We start from the raw sequence: 7,300 nt of genomic DNA, 5'->3' as shown, positions 1-7,300 counted from the left end.
GACCTATGAACCAGAAGGTCACGGCTCAATTCCCAGTCAGCACACATGTCCCGGTTGTGGCTCGATCTCCAGTACGGGGTGTGCAGGAGGCAGTCGATCAATGATTCTCTCTCATCATTGATATTTCTACTCTCTCCCTTCCTCTCTGAAATCAATTAAAACATATTTTAAAAAATAATAAAAAATTAAGGGGAAATGTACATAGATACGTATGTATGTATGTATGTATATATGTATTGTACCAAAACCAGATATATTAAAAATAAGATAGTTCAGTGATTCTTGAACATGTATAGCCCAGAGGTGACTCAGTTTCTGGACTCACCTCTAATTTCAGTCTGGTCCACGATAAACTTGATTTTATTTGATTTTAATTTAGATAAAAATAAATTAAAAAGAAACACTAGTGTTAGGTCCCTTTATCCATACCCTAAATCTGTATAAGTTGAGGTTGAACATTTCAAGTCATGTCACACATGGAACCCTTTAGTCCTTTTATAAAGGACCAATCGTTTAATCTATACACTAAAATTATCCTGATAAGGATACAGTCAATTTGGCTACTTTGACCACTGGAACAACCACTCTTAATTTTATTTTGATTCCCATAAAAATTTAACCTATCTCTTGACCTAAATTCGGATGGGAAAATAATACTAGAACAAAATGCTTCTATCTGAAGTAGAGTGTTCTTCCGGTCCCAGACCCTGGCTGATAATGACGCAAAGGGCAAAGCCCAAGGCAAGGGTCACATGCTCCCACAGCTGCTCCCACACCTGGACCTCTGGAGACCGCTGAGGATCAGATGGAGCCCAAGCGCTCCCCTCACCCGTTTTGTAGAAATAAACATCAGGAAGTGCTCTTCCCCTGACGCTTAAGCTATAGCTTGGAGTCACAGAAAGTTCTTTCCTCTCTCATGCCCCACTGTTAGCAGAGTGACTTTTTAGGTCTGGGGATGTTTCACGTCACTTTTATTTTGAGATCCCATGTCTGGAGACAGCTGGGGAGTGTTAATGAGCAGGCCGCAGTGCTCAGGTCTGCACGTCCACTTTCCTCAGTTCAGAACAAGGGAAACATCCTGGGATGTGGTTCTCACAACACAAAGGAGACACTGGAGCCTTGCGGTGACCCTCAGTGGGAGAGGAGCTATTTTTCAACTTGGCTTGGGACCAAGTGCCGGAAAAGGTGAAGCCATTGATTACATATTACTTCTTGGGGCCAAAAAGTAGAAATTAAACAAACACACAAGAAAACTTATTATATTTTTCCCACATTCTGTCCCTCCCCTAGATATATTGTTTAAATTTGAACAGTGGTACAAAAGATCCCACGGGAAAGACATTTCCCACGTGAATAGCTTCCTTGCTTATAAGAGCTTTAGTTCAATTCTCTGGTGGCTGAAGGGCTGATTTAAGGCTATAATTTAACCACAGAAATCCTTACATGTCATTATTTAAAAGAAGGGAAGGAAAAGAAGAATAAATACCACATCTCTATAAGTTAATTAAAGATTGCCCTATGTGGTGTTGAGTTTAGCATTTTCTTTATGCCATACATGCCAACACAAAGTCCTGGGGACAAGAGAAAAGGTAAGGAGGACTGAGATGTGCAGTCAGATCAATAGCCACATATTAAGTTTCACATTCTAGGAACTAAGCTAGCTGTTGACGAGCCAAAGGTGAGGACCACGCCCCCGCCCCGCCTCGCCCTAGGGGCCCAGGGACTTCGGAGCTGCCGACCAGTGGACAGACAGCTTACACGTGCATGATTAAATCATGCACTGGGCTTCTAGTATTCCTATGAAATTGAAGGTATGCTCCCTCCTAAACAAAAATATTTGGAGTGTGGATGAAAATAGAAAGGCTCAAGGAGGTATTCTGATTTTTTGATACATGTTTTAATCATTATATTATCAGAGTCCTGTAGGGTCCCACAACCAGCATATCTCTAAGAATGAGAAAGATCTAATCCTTTTATGCTATCAGGACTCACTTTACATAAAGTTTTAAGAGCTATCTTTTGAGCTACAGACTTTACCCTATAGCAAAGCCTATTGAGAAACATATTGACCATTACTTTATGCCAGATCTATGTCAAGTGCTTGTCCATATATCATCTTATCTACTCTTTGTAGCAACTCTTTAAAGAAGCTAATATTATTCCTGCCATTCAGGGGAAAAAATTAGAAATTAACTAACTTGCCAAGGTTACTCATCAACTAAATGGTGGCACTGGGATTCAGAGTCAAAATGTTATAAATAGTAACCAAATATGACGATATAAAAAAAGTGCTCAAATGTTTAAAATTTGATCACAAATGTAATCTGTTATTAAAAAGCATTTTTTGCTTTATCTGTAATTGCTACTTGAGAATATCTTTGTATTTTCTAGAGTAGCCTTGAATTTCCCAAAGCCTTAATTCCACTTGAAAGGAGCATTTTATCAATATACTAATTAAAGTCAAACACTTCTCTTAAACAAACATGATTTTAAGAGAAATCTGTGTGTGTGTGTGTTTGTTTAATTCTTCCTTTTCCAGGAAATCAATTATGCTTTCTTGTTGACACAATTTCTGCCAAGACTCTTAAAAGTACCACATATCTAGGATATACTGGATATGCTCTATAGAACAGACAGGGAAAGGGGATACTTCCATAGTGTTGTTTGAATGGGAAATGGAAAACCAGGCTTAAACATAGAGTTTGATTAATGATTCAATTAGCCTCAAAGCCTATAAAATTTGCTTTTTCTTTTGCCATGCCTTAAAGAAAGTCTCTTTTCTTTATTCTTTTCCCAGTGTGTAAATTGCTTTTGAACTGTGAAGAAAATATTTGTTTAGTAAAAGTGTGGGTAAGAATTAATTTAATAAAACCCTACAGAGCACATTTATAAAAGACACACATGTATATATAAACAATTCTTTGAAAGACAGAGAGCATAAACCAATCAGCTTTGTGCTTGTCCTGAATCATCACTATCTTTTGTCCTAAATCCCTAAGATTAGAAAGAGAATAGTGGGAAACAAGCTCAGTCTCTGGGTGTTAGTTCTGGAGGTCTATTTATTTCCACCTGGCTTAGTATATTATCTCATTTTATAGCTTCTGTAACATGTGGAGATATAAAGCAACTCCCTTTGAGGTCCTATAGCAGTAATGGCGAACCTATGACACGCGTGTCAGCACTGACACGCGTAGCCATGTCTGATGACACGCGGCCGCATGCCGAGGATGAAACATTTGCTGCTCCTGAGGATGAAACATTTGCGAAATAATGTTTTTTTCCTCAAAGTGACACACTACCCGAGTTATGCTCAGTTTTTTGGCGAAGTTTGACACACCAAGCTCAAAAGGTTGCCCATCACTGTCCTATAGTTATGAACATCTGTGTGATTCCAAGGTACAGGAAAATGTATGTGTATCCTATCTAATAAAGAGGGAATATGCTAATTGACTTCCCTGCCCTCAAAGATGGCAGCACCCACAGCCAATAAGGAGCGAATACGCTAATTGACTGCCACACCCTCAAAGATGGCGGCGCCCAGTCCCCTCAGCCCTGCTGGGGCAGCAGGCCCAGCGGCTCCGCACGCCTGCCTCTGGAGTCCCCCAGTCCCTTCAGCCCCTCAGCTGCCCAGAGCCGGCCCGAGGTGCAGGCAAGCCTTGGATGGTGGTTGCCCAGCTGCCCAGGGCCACCTGAGGCTCAGGTAACCAGGGCTGGCCGAGGCTTGCGTTGCCGGCAGTGGCAGCAGCAGAGGTGTGATGGGGCGTCACCTTCCCCTGATTGCCGGGTCGACTCCTGCCCCTGAGGGCTCCCGGACTGTGAGAGGGGGCAGCCCAGGCTGAGGGACTCCCCCTCCAGCGAATGAATTTTCATGCACCGGGCCTCTAGTTGTCCTATAAATGATAATGGTAGCATTGACTTTTAATATAATTAGGTATTTTACCTTTAAAGTAGATTTAGCTGTGATGTTTAAATTAAGAGAAGAAGGCTTCTAGCATGCTAATAATTTCCCAACTTAATAGTGTTACAGGTTGAGTTATTTATAAATTATATTTTACGTGTCTTTAAGATAAAATTTATCTTTATATAATTAAAGGTATTTTATAAAGGTTCACTTGTCTTCCCAGTTTCAGTCTCTTTCTTTCCCTGTGTGTGCATTTGCGTGTGTGTGCATAACATTAGACTTTTAAATTATAAATTAGATTCTAATTCTTTGGAAATTCATGGCAAGCTAAGTTAGAAGTGTGCTGGGCAATTATCCAATGGATTTAGTCAAAGGAAATAGCTAAGACTGATAATTAGCAGACAGCTTATTCATTGCCTAAACGCAACTGATAACTGACCGTAACGTTATTTTCCTTTGTTTATATAATGTAGATTTAATCCAAGTGTACCAAAATATGTTGCTGATGGGGAGAGTTTTAAACATTCTAACACATGAACTTGCTTTTACTCTTCTTATTCTATGTAAAAAGCAATGATGAAAAAGACAATTAGATACTTCAATTTATCATCTTATGGTCCAGGCAAATTATTATTGGCTCATGGGTTCTCATTTGTATCCTCTACTTAAACTCTCCCCTGAAGCCTGAATTCTTCTCCTGCATGGAAAGAATAAAGTGGGAATATTTGCAATTCATGATAGCATAGTGATGTAGTGGCCTAGAACCTTATGCCTCCATACCCAAGGGAAAGTAGGCAAAAACAATAATGATAAAGCAAAGCCAAGGATTTACCAGAAGAAACCAATCACAGAACAAGATTAGGGTATACATTTCAAAAATTTTATTTTACTTTTTTAAAATAGAGTTTTATTTTGATTTTGGAGAGGAAGGAGAGGGAGAGAGAGATAGAAACATCAATGATGAGAGAGAATCAGCGATTGGCTGCCTCCTGCATGCCCACCACTGGGGATTGAGCTGGCAACTTGGGCATGTGCTCTGACTGGGAATCGAACCGTGACTTCCTGGTTCATAGGTCAACGCTCAACCACTGAGCCATACTGGCTGGGCAAAATTTTTATTTTTTTATAATGGAAGTCAAAGAATCTGAGGCCACAAGGCTGCTTTCCCAGCACCTCATTGAAAAACAAAAAGGAAACTGACAAGATCCTGAGAAATATTACTTATATCTTTGAACTTGGAGAGAAGCTGTCTGTGGGGTTGAGAAAACAGTGCAAGGAAAGAATCCATGAATAGGTCCAGTAAAATCTCTCAATAGTAGAAAGTCCTGCATCAGAAGACCTTAGTAGAGGCTCAGTGGCACTGACTGAGATGGAGGAAATTAGTCACAGCCCAGAAAATTCTCTGAACTAAATTAAGGGGATCTTTAAAAAGCAGAATCTAGGTCCTTGGCAAGTATTTTATTCAGCCCCATTTGGGTTCTCCCCCTTCCTTTCTCTACACGCATAGACTATAACCAATGTACAAACTATCTGGTACTTCAAGTGTAGACTATAAGGGGACAAGAGAAAATAGTCTAGGATAACAGGGAAGGATATGTTATCTCTCCCCAGAAAATTTTCAAAACCAATCATTTAAGAAAATGTCTCTTGAGTATAGAAACCTTTGGGATTGGTTTACAAGTCTGTTTCACATGAACAAACAGCCAAAGGAAGAATTTTTACATAAGTCCTCCAAGTGTGTCAATACAACATAGTTATATTTTTCTAACCCCAAAAGTATTAACACTCTTTCCCACAGTCATTTTGACTTTTCTGAGGTTTCCTTTTAATCAAATTGTCATTAACATCTGTTTTAAGCAACATGACATTCTCACGGTAGCAAAACTATGATGAGTTTTCCATATGGAGAATGTAATGGAAACACATGAATTGAGAAAAACAACTTTAAAAACTTGGGATTGGGGGGGAAACTTGATCAATTAATATAAACCTTATTCTGTGGGAGGAAAGTGAGAAGGAGTCACTACTCGCAGTACGCTCTTCTTTGCTAAAAGCTGCAGAGCAGAATCCACCATTAGCAGAATTTCAGTTATTCTCACACGAGCCTCAACTAACTCTTCTGTCTTGTTGGCCCTTCTGGGGACTTTCCCAAGATGCAAAGAGCCTTTCATACTTAGTCCTTATTGTCATTAGTGGGTCTTTATTGTCATAAGCTATGTGGTAAGACAAGCACATTTTTCTTAAGCTTCCAAATGACAGGTGACTGGAGGACCTAAAAAGACTTGAGGTTGTAATGAAGAGGATTCAGCGTATGTGGATTTCAGCAGTAATCACTGGCTTCATGATGGCAATAAAAAGCCTAGATGTGATAAGAGACAGTATAGCAGAGGCTAGAGACTATACTAATATTCTGTAAGTAATACTTATGTAATTAATATGTAGGTAATATGTTCTTTGGAAATCTAAGATTACTCTAAGGACAGGGATCAAGAAGAAGAAGAATGAGAAGGATTGGAGTAGTAAGAGAGAAAATCTTGAGCAACTGAATTTAAATACTGAATCGATCACTTTAAAATCAGAAATGATGGCATTACTTTAAATTGGAAATTTTATTTTTCCGTGTCAGCCACAAAAATCGAGAGTTCATCATATAGGTCAAGTAGCCAAAGCAGAATAAAAAATAGTGCTAAAAACTAACAAAAAGTAGAATTGACTTTTAGAACATTGAGCCAATAAAGAGAATTTTTAAAACCCTGAGAATAAATGCAAGCCCAATAATTAAGAGAGAAAAAACATTATTTTTATTTCCACATGATCAGATGACTAACTTTAAAAGTCAAAGGATTCAACATCAAAACTACTAAAACAACAAAAGAGCTCAGTAAGTTCTCTAGTTATAATACAAATAAACAAAACCATTAATTTCCCAAATTAAAAAATCAGAAGTTATCAAATACAATTTTAAGATGTTCTATTCATGTCAGTCTATCATTGATATATTGCATTTTGTTGTTAATAATAGTTTGGTAAGATGTCTAGTTTTTTAAATAATAAATAACTTTCCTACATAAAAAAATCCCACACTATGAAATGAATCTTTAAAATATTCCCTTTACAGTAGTGTATCAGTTATGAAATGGATATTGCTGCTAGTGACAGAGACAGAAAAAAAAAGCTGCATAGACAAGATAGATATCTTTATCTTTCACTAAAAAGAAGTCTAGAGATAGGCAGTCTGGTGGTGATATGGTTGTGCAATTATCAGGCTTCTTATCTCTTTCTGCTTTGTTATCCTTAGAGAAAGCTTTTCTATCATCCAGTTTCCTCCATATCCACAGTCTGAAGGCAAGAAGGTGAATGTTGAATGATGCATGTACCCTAGATGTATACCCCCGACTT

This window comes from Cnephaeus nilssonii (genome assembly GCF_951640355.1).
Source record: "Cnephaeus nilssonii genome assembly, chromosome: 6".
Taxonomy (NCBI): Eukaryota; Metazoa; Chordata; class Mammalia; order Chiroptera; family Vespertilionidae; genus Cnephaeus; species Cnephaeus nilssonii.
Note: the sequence above shows the minus strand (reverse complement) of the source record.